The sequence below is a fragment of the Mastigoproctus giganteus genome, chromosome 5 (assembly GCF_048544385.1).
Source record: "Mastigoproctus giganteus isolate SK-2022 chromosome 5, ASM4854438v1, whole genome shotgun sequence".
Lineage (NCBI taxonomy): Eukaryota > Metazoa > Arthropoda > Arachnida > Uropygi > Thelyphonidae > Mastigoproctus > Mastigoproctus giganteus.
Window position 1 is genome coordinate 166043617 of NC_143579.1, and position 19575 is coordinate 166063191.

Genomic DNA, 19575 nt, shown 5'->3' on the forward strand with positions numbered 1-19575 from the left:
GAAGTTTAGAGTGACATGGGTGTAACTTTTATCTGGAGACTGCCAAAGGTAGTCAGTTTTAACAACTTTTCAGAATATTTCGGTTGATTGGTCTCTATCAGGAAGTCGCCAAATTGAGGTCACTTTACCATTTTTCAGGGATCCTGCAGCATATTTGATACATTTTTGCACTAAGAAAGGAGATAACTTACTCAGAGGTTGATTTGAAAGTGAGTGTAATATGAAGAATGCTAGAAATTTCTGATGCCGAGAAACTTGGTTTTAACCTCTTGGGTTGAGAAGTGTCATGGTCAGTTTCTGAGGCTTTGTCCAACAGCTTGTCAACAATAAAAGTAGGAAAACATTAAAGTCCATGTCTGCAACTTTAACCCTGGGGGTTGGCTCTCCACCCAGGTTTCCATCCTTGCTATGTAGAGGCAGCAGTGTTGTGAACAAGTGACAAAGTTACTGGGAAAGGAAAAAAAACAAAGGTGACTTTCCCTTCTCAGCTCTAGTGTACTACTTGTAGAACTAGAAGCTGCTGAGAAATCAAAAATGGGGAAAAGAATCTGATATCAAACAAAAACTAATGTATATCTTGGGAATGTGTTATATAATTCACTAGAAATCACTTGAGCATTGAAATTCACTTGGCACTTGGGTCCCAACCAATTTTAAAATAGCAAATAACACTGCTATGTGCTTATCAACGACTAATAATTCATTCATAATTATTTGAAACATAAATAACTAAATGAACACAGCATTATTATTTATAAGTTTAAATTTAAAAAAAAACTCAGTTCTGAACTACAAAAAAAATTACAAATGATTTCACAATTACGTCATTCAAAGAATTCAACAAATATTAATCAAATAGAAACTGTAAAAACAATTTTTTTTCTTTTACAGAATATAAAAATTTGAGAAAAAAACTAGACTCATTACAGTTTCAAACTCTTATGTGACATCTGTGAAAATATCTAAACCTCTCAAAAACTTCATCATTCATTTCATAAATATACATAGTCTCAGTTCCAATCTCAAATATCAATTTCCACCTACAATCTGCCAGCCCCACTTCCTTTTTCTGATGCTCTCAATTATTGGTTTCCTCAGTCACTCTTATGATTACTTTCCCGTCAAATGGCATATTTTTCATGTGTGCTGATATGGCTAATAATAATAATAATATTCCTAGCAGAGACTTCATAATTGGAAACTCGCTTTTTTAATCTCCTGTGGCTTATCCCATTCTGTTAAATTCATCTGCTGCACATATTGTCCTCCCAATTCTACTAATCGCTTTAAATTCTGACTTCCTTTTTTTGAATCTTTGTTTCCTCCATACTACCATTCAGATAATTTTCCTAAGTGATTTACTGTTCACCACCATCTGGCTTCAGTTTTCTAACTTTCTTTGTTACTGCAGTCTGGTTACACAAACCCAGCTTGTCAAGATACTGAACCTTTTGTGATTACTAATGGCCTTACAGCTTGTTCATTTACCTACCCAATAACAAACAATCCAAAGCTCTTGATTTGCATTCAACAAAAACTCTTTCTAAGTACACAAACAATTTTAGTAGTTCTCTAGACATGTTACATCAAAAGTTGGTGACGGTCTCTCTCTCTCTCAGCCTTATGCGTATTAGTATTACTAGTGGAAAATAATGCAAGAAAGCAAGCTTATAAGCTTTCTTTCTTACACCATTTCCCAAAAAAAAAAAAAAAAAAAAACTTCCACATCACCTGTACATCCCTACCAATGGTTTGTCTACTTTTTTTTCTTGTATTGTATTTATTCAAACTACCTATTTACACAACAAATGTAAGTTGCAACAGTTAAGCACCTTCTGGCTTACCGAAACTTCCACACAGCTATCCTGCAAAACCATCCTCTCAATTTCAATTTATGCAGCCTCATGCATGTAGTCTGAGCCAGAAGAAGAATGCCATCAGCACTAAACATGCTCAATCCTAATCACTGAATGTGTTAAGCACATCAATCAGATCCCATTGCAGGTGACTAGTCTTCAGACATTGCAATTTATAGAACTACAGATTGTCTTGGTAAGATCACCTTTTGTTTCCTTCACCAATCTTTGGCCCTTCTTGGCACAAGTTCCTGCAGATCTACATCCTTCCTAAAACAAGGCCTCCAGACCTCTATGCAGTGAAATACGGATTTTTTTTTTTTTTTTTTTTTTTTGGCTGATGTTATATAAGCTTGCTCTCTTACATCATATGCCTCTGCTAACACTACTAGCAAAGTACCTGTATATCACTAAAAAAAAACCCTGGCAGAGCTCAGAGAGCCTATCTCCACTGCTCAGAGAAATTCATATCTCACTGCTCAATTACCCCCAGATTTTTTTTTTAATTTTCAACTACCCTGAGTGCAGCACCACACAACTGGGATTACTGTTACCAATATGCAAAGCAATGTATTAGTCAGTGTTAAACTTAAACTGCCATTTCTCAGCTCATCTACCTAATCATTCTAGTTCTTGCTCCAGTAGCTTATCTTGATACTGTCATTACCCACTCTGCCAACTTTTGTACCACCTGGTACAAACCTTAGACATTAAGCCTGCTATATCATCGTCAATATTATTAATAAATAAAGAAAACAACAACAAGCCCAGCAATGAACCCTGGGGCACTCCACACTCCACTAAAAACATTAGTCCAAAAAGAACAATGCCCACTGATAACACCCCTCTCCCTCCTCCCACTCAACCACCCTTTTATTCATACCAGTAAGTTTTCCTTAATGCCAACTGCTCCAATTTGTATAGCAGTCTTTTATGTGCAAAAGTATCAAAAACTTTATGAAATCAAAGTTTATGACTGCAAAATTATTTTTTGCACCCAGTTCCTTGGTCAGCCATGACAGTATTCAAACATTGGTCAGACAAGACCACCCCTTAACAAATAGATGCTGTGACTGCAGTATAAATATATAAATATTTATATAAACATGTCATTTTAAATATGGTTCAGTGGTTGAAGAAATGTCCACCTAACAAATCAAGTGATGTGCAGCCTAGTACAAGTAGAGATAATGGAAATATTAATAAACCCCCTGGCAATGGGCAGACTAACAGCATGGAAAAGAAATCCAGAACCTCTTGAACAAGGCAATATTATGAAGATTATTTAAAATTTGGTTTTATCAGCGATAACCACATGCCACTGTGCATTATTTGTTTTGAAACGTTGCCAAATGAATGCATGAAACCGTCGAAACTGAAACGGCACTTAGATTGTGCGCATCCAGAATACTCAAATAAGTCAAAGGAATTTTTCATTAATAAGAAAAATGAATATATTTCATCTAGAAAAAGTTTTATTATGGCTTCATATGAAGTTGAAAAACTAATAGCTGGGCCAGAATACCCTCATACTATTGCTGAAAAGTGAATACTTCCTGCACTAAAAGTAATTACATCTCACCTTTATAAAAATAAAGAAAATCAGCTGCATTTACTCTCCTTATCAAATTATACAATGAATTGTGGAAATGGCAAATAATATTGAAGAAACTCTCATAAAGCACATTCAAAGCTGTCGATTTTTTTTCTTTACCAGTGGAAGAAAGTACAGACAGGAGATAATGCCAATTATCTCCTGTATTAAATATGCTTTGTACGATATGATTTTAAGGACAGAGTCAGTGAAGATTTTTTGTTTTTTGACTATTTAAATTAATCACTAATTATATAACTCAAAGTGGAATCAATTGGAACAAATGCGTCAGATTGAGTTGTGATGGCGGGTTAATGTCAGGGACTTTTTCCGAGGGTCCGAGAGATGGCTCCAGCTTGTGAATGGATGCATTGTAGTATTCACAGAGAAGCTTTAGCTGTTTAAAAAAAAAAAAAGCCTTTGGTTCCAAATACAGCTATTCAAGAATGTGTCAAATTTGTTAACTATTATATAAAAGCCTGTTCCTTGAATTCCAGAATCTTTATCGCTTTATGCAAAGAATCAGGAAGCGATTATGAACATCTATTACACATGAAATTCGATGGTTATCAAGAGGGAATGTATTGAAACGACTAATTGAAATGAAGAATGAGTACTTATTGTTTTTGGAGCAACACCCTCCATCAGCAAAGGATGCAATATTTGAATTTAAATACAAGTTTAATGATTTCAATTGGTGAATTAATGTGTCCTACTTATGTGATATTAAGGAGCCCTACTTAATTCACTTATGTGATATCAAACATTCAAGAATATTTTCCTCCAATTGACAGCAGTAAAATGTGGATTCAAACCCATTTACTTTTAATGTAGAATAATTCTGATTAGTGATTCTGTTATTGAACTGTCACGTGACGCAGCATTAAAAGATTGCTTCAATCAAGTCTCATTGATAAATTTTTGGCTAAGTTGCCGTGAAGAATATAAGCATTTATCAGAAAAATGCACTGAAATTTCTTATGCCATTTGTAACAACTTACAAATGTGACACCAGATTCTCAACAGATTGGACGTCGATTCAAGTTGACATCTTTTCCCAATTTAAAATTACTATGTGATGAAAAACAGCATCACTCTACTCATTAAATAAATATTTATTTGCTCAAAAACACTCAAAAATATGTCAATTTTATGTAAACATTATACAGCATTATTACTGGTATGTTAAATGTCCTAATGGTAGTGTCATTATTTCCTGAACCTAGGAGTATAATTATTGTGTCCCAGGTAAAAGATTCAATTGCAAAGGACCTTAGTAGTGGAGTTGTTTATAGGATAAAATGCCCGGATTGTGGGGAATGTTATGTGGGCAAAACAGAATGGTGGTTAAAAGATCATCTGGGGGAGCATTTAAATGCTATAAAAACCGCAGTATATAACAAGTCTGCTGTGGCCGAGCATTATTGGGAGAGGCAGCATCAAATCTCCCCAGAGGATGTGGTTATTGTGGACTGAGCCTGCGAATCTGTTCATTCATCAACAATACCATGAATAGGGACAGAGGTATGCGTTTGCATCCCCTATTTGAAACTATTGTCCTAAGTACGGATGAATGGTTTTCCTTGCGCATTCCCAAGCTATTTCCGCTTCCAGTTCTGACCATGCGCCAATGGTACCACGTGGTGAAATACCGTGAGCCTGTTATTATATAAGGAAGTGTTGCCAGAAGATTTATTATTGTTGAGGAAGGAAGCTGATGTTTCCGAAAGCTACAGGTTTTATCACTTTTAATCCAGTTTATTTTAGCTAATTTTAATTTTATCACAATGATTTTATTACAGTTTTAATCCTTGTATAGTGTATCATAGTAGTTATACATTAAATTTTATTGTAAATATGTTATTTTAATTTGTAAATTCTAGTCACAGTAAAGAGCTATTTCAATTAATGGTTGGTGTATGAGCTTATTTATCATCAAGAAATGAATTTGAAAAGGCCTTTTTCAGGATAATTATTGAAAATACATTAATCTTTAGCTATAGGTGGGTGGCAAAAAAAAAAAACAGCAAACACCAGTCCGTGCTTGAAAAAGTCTGGTCTAGATTATCCTGCATTACTTCTTTAATGAATCAATCCATTATTTTTCCTCAAACAAAATTCCAGCCAACCAGTCAATAATTACTTATATCACCTTTTGATCTCCCTTTATGAATTGAGGATACATTTGCACATCTGTAGTACATAGGGAAATCCACTGAATTCAAGATGCTCTCAAAATTATGGCTAATGGTTTGCTTACCTCCTTTTTTTTTTTTTTTTTTGATTTGGTAGTTGTTGGCGCATCGGCTTCTGTGGCCATATTGCACCTCCCAAGGTTTTTGCAGTACTTTGATCCAAGCCCGAGGCGGGAATCGAACCCGCGACCTTTGGGTTGCCGGGCAGGTACTTTACACACTCGGCTAGCCCGGTCGGCTGCTTACCTCCTTTGCTGCCTCCCTTAATATAACTGGATTGATTCCATCCACCCTAGGAGTCCCTTTTTTTTTTTTTTTTTTTTTTTTTTTACTTCTAGCTTAACTTCTCTTCCACTTTCCTTTCAGTAATCACAAAATCATTTAGCTCCCTGTCACAGTTTGGTAAACTTTCATCCTCTTCTCTAAAGATTTCCTCATGTGTGAATGTAGATGCAAAATACTTATTCAATTTGTCAGCAACCCAACCTGAGCAGGATCATCCACAGTTAACCTATTGACATCAAGTGGCCAAATGTGATTCTACCCCTTTGTTCTACTGTTAATATAATCACAGAAGACTTTCCACCTCTTATTTGCATTCTTTGTCAGAAACTTCCAAAAATCTGCCTTAGCTTTCCTTAACTTCTTTGTGACTTGATTTATACTTAATTCATACATACCATAGGCTTCTGTATTACATAATAATTTATATGGATCCTACACATTTTTCTTTTCTGCCAAAATCTCATCATTTCATCTCACGTCCACTTAGGTCATTAACATTAGCAGAGGCATTTGATGCAAGAAAACAAACTTATGCAGCATTAGCCAAAAAAAAAAAAAAAAAAACCCACTTCCACTTCACCCCTCTGTTCGTTCAAAATACCTGTCCAGCTGAGCCTTAAACTTATTTAGGCTATCAACCTCCACCACAAGGGATGGAAGTCTGTTCCACCAACCAACCACCCGCTGGCTAAAGGCAAATTTCCGCATGTCTATCCTACATCTGTCTTTCCTCAATTTGAATTTATGCCCTCTCAGGTGATTTTTCTGAGCTAGAGGAAGAATCCCATCAGCATTGAGCATGCTTAAACCATTCAAGGCTTTATACACCTCTATCAGATCACCTCGCTGGTGCCTAGTCTCCAGACACTGTAATTTGCAAAACTTAAGCCTTTCTTCGTAAGAGCACCCCTTTGTTCCATTCACTAATCTTGTTGCCCTTCTCTGTACTCGTTCCAGCAGCTCTACATCCTTCTTGAAATGAGGCCTCCAGACCTGTATACAGTACTCTAGGTGTGGCCTGACCATTGCCTTATACGAGAGAATAATCACCTCCTTATCCCTGCTGGAAAAATTCCTGTATATCATTGACAATACTCCATGAGCTACTCTTGCAGCCCGTCTGCACTGCTCAGAGAACTTCATATCTGCCTGCACAACCACCCCCAAGTCCCTTTCATTCTCTACCACTGTCAGTGTAGTACCACAGAGTTGATACGTTGCTCTGGGGTTGCTGTTTCCCGTGTGTAGTACTTTACATTTGTCAATGTTAAACTTCATTTGCCACCTCTCAGCCCATCTGCTCAACCTTTCCAGATCCTGTTGCAGCAGCATAGTGTCAGTAGTGTCCTTGACAACCCTGCCAACCTTTGTATCATCAGCAAACTTGGACATTAAGCTTTATATACCATCATCAATATCATTTATAAATACAGAAAACAATAATGGACCCAACACTGAGCCCTAAGGGACTCCACTAATAACATTAGTCCACGATGAGCAGTGTCCATTGATTACCACTCTGTCTTCTCCCCCTCAACCACCCCTTTATCCATAGCAGCAATTTGCCTCCAATGTCACACTGATCCAATTTGTGTAGCAGTCTTCCATGTGCAACAGTATCAAAAGCCTTTCTAAGATCCAAGTAAATATCAAAGTTATTCCCTGCATCCAGTTCTTTTGTGACTGCATCACAGTATCCAATCAAGTTGGTCAGGCAAGACTTCCCCTTAACAAAACCATGCTGTGTCTGAGCTATAACTGAAGTCTTGCTAAATGATCCTGCAGTGCTTCTTTAACCAGTGCCTCCATTAATTTTCCTGAAACAGAAGTTAAGCTCACAGGTCTATAATTACTTGTGTCAGCCTTTGATCCTCCTTTGTGAATTGGGGTCACATTTGCACATTTCCAGTCTATGGGTACCTCCCCGGAGTCCAAGGAAGCTCTCATAATTATGGCTAAGGGTTTGCTTACTTCCTTTGCTGCCTCCTTTAATATAACTGGATAGATCCCATCCACCCCAGGTGCCTTTCTTGTGTTTATCTTCAACAGTTTCTCCTCCACTTTACTCCCAGTTATTTCAAGATTCTGTAGCTTACTGCTAGAGTTGAATACACCTCTGGCATTCCACTTGCTGAATAACTCCTCATGTGTGAATGTCGATGCAAAATATTCATTTAGTTTGTTAGCTACCTGAGCAGGATCATCAACAGTTGACCCATCAATATCAAGTGGACCAATCTGATTCATCCCCTTCCTTCTAGAGTTTACATAAGTAAAGAACTCTTTGCTGTTTTTCTTTGCATCCCTTGCCAAGGATTTCTCGTAATCTGCCTTCGCCTGCCTAACCTCCTTTGTAACTTGGTTGCATATCAACTTGTATCTATCACAGGCTTCTGTGTCATGTGTTAATTTGTAAGTATCCCATGCATTTTTCTTCTCTGCCATATGCCTCATTAGTTCATCTGACATCCATTTTGGCCTAAACCTTGAACAATATTTCTTCGTTGGTATGTAAAGCCTAGTAGCTTCCAAGATAAGTTCTTTGAATGCTTCCCATTTTGAATTTGCTGTTGGTAACATCAGTTGGTCCCACTGTATAGAATTTAAATACTGTCTCAGTCCATCGTAGTCGCCTTTACGGAAGCAATAACCCTTCCCTTTACCCCTAATGGTAGTTACCTCTTTGAGTAAATCCCACTTCAGCACACTGTGATCACTGCCACCTAGTGGTTCATTTATCTGCAGATTCTTAATGCATGAAGAATCGCTGCTGATAATCAAATCAAGAGTATTACTCCCTCTAGTTGCCTCCCAAACATGCTGATGTAGAAAACAATCATCCAATAAATCCACAAAAACCCTGCTAGTGTGTGAGTAACCAGCCCCCAAATTCCAGTCAATATCTGGGAAATTAAAATCTCCCATTATAAGGCTCTCTGATTTACTGGCCCACTATTTCCCTGTACAGTTCCTTATTATACTCAGAGTCATTAGGCCTATAGCACACTCCTACTCTCAATTTTGATCTCCCAATGCTTATGTCACACCAAACTGACTCAACACTGCACTGTCCGGCGATGTCGACTGGCTTCACTTCCTTGGTTTTTATGTGTTTCTTAACTAATAGCATAACCCCTCCCCCCTTCCTATCCTGTCTATCCTTTCTGTAGACAGGATAGGAAGTCAATTTGTGCTCCCCAAATTCCAGTTCTGCATCCCTTATATCTGTGTGACACCACGTCTCTGATATCCCAACAATATCTGCCTTTGATGTTTTGAGCAATACCTCAAATTCTTCAAATTTATTTACTAAACTCCTAGCATTGGTGTACACACAAGTATACCTGCACCTGTTTCTATTCTTAGCTACCCTAACACAACCCATGTGTTTACTTGTACCGCAATGGCTCCCAGCAGTCTCTGAAATACCATGCATCTTGTTTTTCAGGCTTCTGCTCATTCTAATAGAAGCAGTGCAAGAATCTCTTTCACCTCTGCCAGTGGCTACTGTCAATCTATTGGTCTTTGTCTCCCCCCAAGCTAGCAGTTTTCCGACCCACCTAACACTGCCTCGATAGCATCAGCAAATATTCTTGCACCCTTTCTATTTAAGTGTATCCCATCCCTGTAGAAGCAATCTCTCCTGTTAACAAGTACAGTCCAGGCTGAAAAAAATTCTACCCCTTGAGCCTTGCACAATCTTTCCAGGGCCGAATTGATCGACAAGGCTCTCATCATATACTCCCTCCTATCGTGTCTGGGCAGAATTGCAGACACTTTCAAATTCAACCCTAATTCTCGGCTTTTGCTCAACAGTGACCTGTACTTGTTAAGTAATTCTGCCGGTCTCCTACCCTTAATATTATTAGTGCCAACGTGTACAACTATATCACCTTTTGTGCCCTTAAAAGATGATATTCGCTCTACAACGTCATCAACCTTTGCCCCTAGCAGACATACCTTGGTCCTGTTCCACCTATCTTTTTTACAAAGCATGTTCCCCATTTCCCTGACAATAGAGTCACCAACAGCTACTAGTTCCTTCGGGACCAGCGCATTCTGCCTTGGGGGTTGTCTCTGTGTCACGCGATGCCCAAGTGCAAGCTCTGGCATTGATGTGGGCAGCTGAGAGCTTGATGGGCCCCTCAATTTAGTTTCTTCGAGGGCATCCACCCTGTCCTTCAAGCTCTCATATAGGCCCACAAGAACGCCGAGTTGTTGCCTGATATCGATACACTCCTTGCATCGCGCACACACGAAGACATCCCCCTTGGCAGTATCATGTCCCGTACCCGATTGCTCTGCAAACATCAAGCAAACAGTCCATTTTATAAGGGGCTGTGAGTCAGAGGACAACTGCACCCCTCAGTTCTGCTCTGAGCCACAGCGCTTCCATTAGCTTGAGCCTTTTGCTTTGCTGCTCTGGTCTGAGTCATGATTCTATTAATTTATTAATTAATTATAACTAATTATGTTATGTTATTAATTATGTTAAATATAATTATATTACGTTTGTAATCTAAGTCGTTAGATGTATTTATTTAAACATACAATTTAACTGCTAACGAAGTTCAACTAATGCTATCTAGTACGGTATATAACTATCATATCACAAAGCCGGGAAAATTACGAACGGTAGCGGAGTTGAAACACGTGGAAACCTTTACCGATACTTTTATGCAATTACAAGGCCGAGTAAAGAATAAATACACCAAATTAATCAGAAAATCACAAAATAATGTTATACTACTAAATTTAAATCAAAAGTATTAGAAAAACAATAATTTCAAATCAATAAATAAGAAAAATCCACTTAGCGGCTTTGAACACGACCGTCTCTAGTAGCCTCGTCAGCAGACCAATTGCAGACCAGTTCATACCAACTTAGAATTACTGTTCAAGGTCTTAGCCTTGAACAGTAATTCTTAGTTGGTATGACCTTATAGCCTCTATAATTACTTCCTTGAATGCTTCCCATTTAGAATTTCTGTTAGTAACATCAATTGGTCCCACTGCACAGAATTGAAAGACTATCTGAGACCACTGTAGTTGCCCTTACAAAAGCAAAAGTGTTTCCCTTTACCCATGGACAGTAGTTATACCGTCAATTAAATTCCACATCAGTACACTGTGATTACTGCCACCAGTTGGTCTTTTACCTACATATTGTTAATGAAGAATCTCTGCTGATAACCATATTAAGAGTATTTCTTCCTTCTGTTGCCTCTCACATGTTGTTGTAGAAAACAGCCATCCAATAAACCTACACACTTGCTAGTGTGTGTGTGTGACCAACCCACAATTACCAGTCAACATCTGGAGTGTTAAAATCTCTCATTATAAGAAATTGTGATCATATTGGTGAACTCTATTTCTCTGTAAATCTCTTTAATATACTCATAGTCATTAGGCCTACAGCACATTCCTACTTTCCTATTTGTTTTCCCAGTGTTCATGCAACAAACTGAATCAACAATGCACTGGCCACCAATGTTTATTGGATGCACTGCATTAGATTTAATATGCTTCTTAACCAAGAGCATAATCAACTCTAACCCTCCTGTGCTGTCTTTCTGTCCTTGTATACACTGTACTCCCCATTATCAAATTCAGCAAGCATCGCTTATGTCCAAGGGACACCATGTCTCTGCTATCATTACAATGTTTGCATTTGATGACAATCAGTATTTCAAATTTATTTACAATGCTTCTAACATTAGCGTACATGTTCTTACTCTTAGTTGCCCTAATACAGTTCATGTATTTACTTGTTCTGTGACAACTCACAGCAGGGCTTGAAATTCCCAACACCTTGCTTTCCAGGCTCCTGCACGTTCCAACAGAAGCAGCACAAAAATCGCATTTACTTCTGCCTTCAGCTCTAATTAATCTAATATTCTGTGTATCCCCCAAGCTAGCACTTTTCCAACTCACCTATCACTGCTTTGAGAGCATCAGTAAATATTCTTGCACCCACTTAAGTATATACCATCCCTGTAAAAACTGTCTCTCCTGTTAACAAGCACAGATCACGCTAGAAAAATTCTATCCCATGAGCCCTGGATATTCTCTCCAAGGCCCTGAACATGTACTCCCTCCTAGTATGTTTGGGCGGAATTGCATACACTTTCAAATTCAGTCGTAACTCATGACTTTTCCTAACGTTGCCATGTACTTGTTAAGTAAAGTACAGAGCGATGAATAACATTAGTCCACGAAGAGGTGCCAATTGATTACCACTATCTGTCTTCTACCCACTCAACAAGCCCTTTATCCAAAGCAGCAACTTGTCATTAAAGGCCACCATAGCCAGGTGGTCAGGCACAAGGGTGCAGAAGTTCATGTGCCTTGAGTGACAGGGGTTCAAGCCCATGGCTGCTAAATATAGTGCTGTTTCTTGTAAACTCTCAACGTTGTGAACCCCTCTGTTCATGTGGTTGTCCTGGAGTATAAACAGAAAATTTGTTTATTTATTTAATGCCATACTGCTCCAATTTGTATAGCAGTCTTTTATAGTAGGAACCAGAGCTATAATGCTCAATACGTTCTACATTGATATCAACATTTTTAAAAGAATAAGAGCAGTTTACCTCAATATGATACATAGAATACTTCCGTATGATACTATCCAGAAATTAAAACGAAAACAATTTTAAAAAAAATCGAAAATCTGACATTACAGTAAGAACTAATTAAATATCAAAATGAACACAAAAATAAATTTAATGTAATAAAAATTAATTTAACGAAAAAATTGCAAAATAATTTTCCTTCCTGAAGCTGACAATGATTCAGGAAGTCCGTTGTCGTGTGATCACGACATACGGTCGAAAAGTATCGTCAACTTCAGGAAGCAAAATCATTTTGCAATTTTTTCATTAAATTAATTTTTGACTTAATTTTTAATTGTGTTAAATTGATTGTGTTCATTTGATTTTTAATTATTGTTAATTACTTCTTACTGTAATATAAGATTTGATTTTTTTAATTGTTTTCATTTTAATTTCTGGAGAGTATCATACGGAAGTGTTCTACGTATCATATTGAGGTAAACTGCTCTTATTCTTTTACAAGCAATCTTTTATGTGCAACAGTATCAAAAGCTTTCCTGAAATCCAAGTATATGATATCAAAATTATTTTTTGCATCCAGTTCCTTTGTGACCACATAATAATATCCAATCAAATTGGCCAGACAAAAACTTACCCTTAACAAACCCATGCTTTGTCTGAACTATAACTGCTGTCGTGGCTAGATGATCCTGCAATGCTTCTTTAACCAGTGACTTCCCCATTTTTCCCAGAACAGAAGTTAAACTAACAGGACTGTAATTACTTGTCACCCTTTTATTTTTATTCCCCCCCTTGTAAATTGGGGATACATTTTAACATCTCCAGTCCATGGGGACCTACCCTAAATCCATGGATGCTCGCAATATTATGGCTAAGGGTTTGCTTACTTCCTTTGCTGCCTCTTTTTATATAACTTGATAGATCCCATCCATCCATGCCATTCTTATATTTAACTTCAACAATTTGTCCTGTTTTCACTCAGTTATTACAAAGACATTTAGCTACCTGTTAGTATGATAAACTTCTTGCTTCCACTTCCCTACAGAATTTCTCATGTGTGAATGAAGATGCAAAATACTCATTCAGTATGTCAGCTACCTGAGCAGGATCATCAACATTGAACCATCGATATAAAGTGAACCAATCTGATTCATCCACTTTCTTCTAGAGTTTCCTTAAGTAAAGAAGCCTTTGCTGTTTTTCTTTGCATCCTTTGCCAAAGGTTTCTCATAATCTGCCTTCGTTTGCCTGATCCCCTTTGTAACTTGACTACAGACTAGCTTATATCTACCTAGGCTTTTGTGTCGCCTGATAATTTTTATGAAACCCATGCATTTTTTTTTCTCTGTCACGAATCGCCTTAATTCATCTGATATACATTTAGGCCTAAACCTTGAACAGTATTTCTTAGTTGGCATGAAAAGTCTAGTAGCTTCCTAGATTAATTCCTTGAATGCATCCCATTCAGAATTTGATGTTGCTAGTAACATCAACCATTAGTCCCACTGTATAGAATTTAAAAACCGTCTGAGACCACTGTAGACACCTTTATGAAAGCAAAGACCTTCCCTTTACCTCTGATGGTAGTTACATCTTTATGTGAATCCCACATCAGTGCACTCTGATTGCTGCCACCAAGTGGTTCCTTTATCTACAGATTCTTAACGCATGAATAATCACTGCTGATAATCAGATCAAAAGTATTAGTTTCAATGTGCAACAATATCATCTTCTGTGCCCTTAAAAGATATCTGCTTTACAATGTCATCTACTTTTGCCCCTGGCAGACATACCCTGATCCTAACACATTTATCCTTCTTGTACAATATATTTCCCATTTCACTGATAATAGAATCGCCGACAATATCTACTGCCTGTGGGACCAGCACAACCTGCCTTGGAGACTGCCACTGCGTTGCCTGATGAACAAGTGTGAGCTCTGGCATTGACTTTGGCAGCTAAGAACTTAGTGGGCTCCATTTTAATTCCTCTGAGGGCATCCACACTTCAATCGCTCATAAATTCTCATCAGAACACCGATTTGCACCTAATTTCTTCACATTTTCTGCTCTGAACACACACATCCCCCCCAACTGTATATGTCCTGTTCCAGAGAGCTCCACAAACACTGCACAAGTTACATACGTTGTTAAGTTATAATTCGTAGGGGAAATCACCCCTTTTGGTTCTCCTCAAACCACAACACTCTGGCTACTTTGTGCCCATTGCTTTGGTGCTCTTGTCTGCAGCATGATTTTCATTTAAATACAATTTAATTAATTAACAATAAAAAGTAATAAATTTAATCAATTTAACTAATTCATTATATATGACAATACTACACTAATAGTACTATCACTGTATTTAGGCTAATATATTCCTGAATGCAATGATAGTATTATACTATAGAGTTTACATTTTACCTTACACTATCAAGTACAAGTTTTACATTATGTTATACTGCTACATTCAAAGTTTTAAGTTAGTTATATCCTTACTTAAAGTAAAATTTCTAAGATAAAAAAACTATGCCAATCTATGTAATTAGAACCTTCGAACTACTTATCTATCACAATTAAAATTCTACTATTTCCACTGTAATACTTTTTTTTTGTTAGTTGTTGGCCCATCGGCATCTGTGGCCATAATGCACCTCCCCAAGTTTTTGCATTTACTCTGATCCAAGCCCGAGGTGGGATTTGAACCTGCGACTTTTGTATTGCCAGGCAGGCACTTTACCCACCCGGCTAGCCCAGTCGGCTACCAGTTATGTAATATATTAATTGATGCTGTATAAGCTTGCTTTCTTGTATTATGTGCCTCTACTAATGCTAATGTGCTTTGATATATGCACCAAGACACCAATACAAAAACTGCAAATAATAAGTTGTAACTTACAAACTCTAGCTAAATTAGAAAATAAGTTACCGAATGTGACTAAGACTATTAAACTATTTGTCAAATACAATTTAATATGTTAATTAATCAAAAAGAAAGGTAAAAATTTCCAGAAAAATTATCCGTTCCCACAAGCTCAAAATTCTTCGCCTGCACTTCATAATCTCGTACGAAATATACTTCACCACTAATGCTGATGTTCCCCGAGGTTCAGTTCTTTCTTCCACTCTTTTCCTCATGTATATTATGGCCTTCTTCCACTAAATGGAAATCCTATCCATAGTTATGCAGATGACAGCAGACACATTCCACCTTCTCATTTGAGAAAACCTTGCTCTCCACAGTTTCAATTTCTTGATTTTCCACCATTAATTCTTGAACAGTGATCTCCGATGGGGTGAAGAAAACTTAGTTAACTTCAATCCTTCCTGTAGTCTTATTTATGATTCCTGTAGTCTTATTTCTCATAACAAAATGAGGTCTACTGCTCCTACACTTACCTTTGATGACACTCAGATTCCTAGCAAATGTCACATCTGTGTTAGGGATTATTACGATTTGTAATCTCTCTTGGCATAAGTACAACACAAATATCACTTCCTCTTCAAAAAAAAAAAAAAAAAAACTTTTCTTTTTTGTTCTTGATATTACTTTCCTTCTAAACTATTCACCCTGCACAAATGTAATATCTGCCTTATCATGGAATTTTGTTCCAACACCAGGGATAGTGCCTCAAAAACTGCTCTCCAGCTTCTAGACCAGTGCTTCTCAAAGTGGGCGATATCAACCCCTGGGGGGCATTAGGCACAACAGGGGGCGATAGGTATCATTGTGTTTAACAGGCGGCTTGCAATAATTCGCACCTTTAATTGCTTTGACCAAATCACCGCACAATATAATAAAATCTATTCCACTTAGCAATGATACAGTTCAGAGACGGATAGAAAAAAAATGGCCAAAGACACAGAAAATACCCTAAGCAACATTTTACGAACAACAGAATTTGCCTTACAAATAGATGAATCAACTCTGCCAGGTAACAAATCTTTACTACTAGCATACATACGTTTTATAAAAGATGAAAAGTTGAATGAAGAATTATTATTTGCAAGATATCTAGAAACGTATACCAAAGGCGAGTCTATATTTCAGGTTACTGAAAAGCTTTTTAAAGACAGGGGAAATTCCACTTACAAATGTACTTGCTCGTGCAACGGATGGAGCACCATCAATGATTTGCCGTTACAAGGGTTTTATGGCTTATTTAAAAAATGCTGTGCCAAATATTATTACTGTTCATTGTGTCATTCACTGTCAGCATTTAGTTGCGAAAAAACTTGGTGATCAACTGCACAATTCTCTACGAACTGTTATTACTGCTATAAACAAAATTAAAGCACATTCTTTAAATGATCGTATATTTCAAAAGCTTTGTGATCAAAACAGTGAAGATTCTGAACGATTGCTACTTCACTCAGAGGTTCGGTGGCTGTCAAAAGGCAACTGTCTCAACAGATTTTATGAACTCTTTGATACTGTTGTCGAGTTTTTTTGAAGATAGGAACAACGACCTTAGCAATGACCTCAAGAAAATGAAAACTGATATTGCTTATCTTGCAGATTTATTTACTAGATTCAACTCAATGAATTTACATTTATAAGAACAAGATGCAACTCTTATTAAGGCAAAAACTCAAATTTCAGCATTTATTTCAAAATTAAAGCTTTTTATGCGCAACGTAGGACAACGTGAATTGTATCAATTTCCAAATCTGTTGGAAATAGAGAAAAAAGAAAAAATAGCTGATGAAACTCTACTAACTTTTTGTAATCATCTAGAAATGTTGCACAGATATGCAGGAAAGGTTCGAAGCTCTCTTTAATTTGAAAATTCAATAATGACGATGGTGAACGTTTTCTAGAAGAATTGATTGAGTTACAAAATTAAGTTGAACTGAAGCCAAAATTTCAAAATTCATATCAGGAATTTTGGTTACAAAAGAATTACTTAGTAAAAAAAATTACTTATTTCTTTTCCAACATCATATCTAGTCGAAACCGGTTTCAGTGCTGTATCTCAATTGCTGACAAAAAAGAAATTGTCTGGATGTTATTAAACGTGGTGATTTACGACTTCTACTTCACGACTTACAGATATTAAACCTAATATTGATAAGCTAATAAATCTCCACCAAGCTCATCCATCGCATTAAATATTAAAAAATAATTAACTATTTCCATTAATATCACAACTTATTTATGTAATTAACTTTAATTTTTATGACTTAATTTAAGTGACTATAACTGACTTTATTTATGTAGTCATTTTTTACGAAAAAAAGAATAAAGTGCAGTAAATAGTTTTCTTTATAATTCACACACCTACATGCAGGGCTGCATTTACCTTTTTGGAGGCAAACAGACAAATATTCATTTCAGTTATTTAGCTTCACTTTATATTGGTTGAATCACCTCCCCCCACCTAAAAAAAAAGCCCTGGCGAGGTAGGGCTTTTTTTTTTTTTTTTAGGTGGCGAGCAGTAGGTGGGGGGAGGTGATTCAACCGGGGGAGGGGGGGATCCAAAAAAGTTTGAGAAGCACTGTTCTAGACTATTCAAAAGAGGGCAGTCTAGTTAATTAATGACTCTTGCAAAAGTCTCTTCATTCTGTTTCATGCCTTTTCTGAAGACACTTCTATAGGCAGTGTTCTTTCCTCTGAATTGTCATGCACAATTTCTCACTCTCCAATCCAAATTCACAGAAACAACTTTTGTTCTCTATAACAACCTTTATTCACATGTATTTCCCAAATAATACAATCTATGAAATTTCAAGTCTAATGTCAACAAGTATCTGTATTTTCAGCCTTCAGGGATCTCAATCATAACACTTAGAGCAGTAGCAATTAATAAAAATTGTGTCCAGCCACTCAACCATCTTTTTATCCACAGAAGTAACTTGCCTTCAATTCCACATTGTACAGCAGTCAATAAGGCAGAAGAGTATCAAAAGCTTCACTAAATTCTAAGTACAGGTAGCTCTCAGTTTACAACTGCTTGTTTTGTGATGATTCACAATAACAACAGTTTTGAAATCAGAGGGCCAAAAATATCAAAAAACTATAAAAAATTTCAAAAATGCACAACTATAAATACCAGTTAACATGTAAAGAAACAGCACAGTCAATCAGAGATGAGAGTTATCCCCATCTACCATCTGGGCTATCAGGGATGAGGTGGCTGGAGATAACAGGAGAGAAACTTAATTTGCCTGTTGGTGTATTATTGTTGGACCACTATTCTACAGTGTCAATTTGTGACTTTTAATTAAAAATTGTTGATTAAATTTATAAAATAAGAGCTGCCATGTCTAGTAAGAGAACTGCAGTAAACCAAAGTGAATGTGAAAATGTCGCTAAAAACACATGTAGATCTATCACGTTGAAAAAAAGAGATTGAGGTAATTTGTAGAATGGAAGAAGATCAGACACGTCCTTAATGGGCATACAAATATGAAATCGCTTCCACTGACTGAGTGCCATAATGAAAAATGCAGATGGAATAAGACAGTCAATGCAACAACAGTAAGAGCAATGCAAATGAGTTATAGCAGAAGTAAACTTTGGGGGGGGGATGGAGAAATTTTCACTGTGGGTGGATAACAAAAAAAAAAAAAAACACCAAACATTCCATTAACTCAAGCTGTTATTACTGATAAAGCAAAGTCAATTTTTGAAGACCTTAAGTAAAAAAGAGGGCAGTGATGAGAAATTTTTAGGTGGTACAAGTCAACCATCACTAATCCAGCAGCATTGGGATCTGTGGGGGTGTCGGATTAGTGAGTTCGCCGGATCACCGGTGGTTATTTTCGCATGTACGGATTACCCAACAGCTAACCACCTCATCCTACCTTTAACACATTAACTGCTAAGCTAAAAAAATTCCCCAGGGTCCAAAAAATATTTAGCAAATAATTTGATTAGTAATTCCAAAAAAATAAATATTGTAATGTCACTGTAATCATTTTTTTCGCTTAAAATATCAAAAAAAAGAGTATTGTTTTTTTTTTTTTTTATGTTGCATATAAGTAGGTTACTTTATTTCTTGAGAAGCCGTGTCGGCCACATGTGTGGCCGACACGGCTTCTCCATAATAGCGCGTCCGTCTCTGAGGACGC

At 36.9% G+C, this 19575-nt stretch overlaps 1 protein-coding gene across 1 annotated transcript in view; it reads right to left on the minus strand.

Moving 5' to 3' along the window:
• The window catches only part of rdgB (retinal degeneration B), a 597535-nt gene that overhangs the window by 560105 nt on the left and 17855 nt on the right, over positions 1–19575 (minus strand). The gene's annotated exons all lie outside the window — the stretch shown is intronic.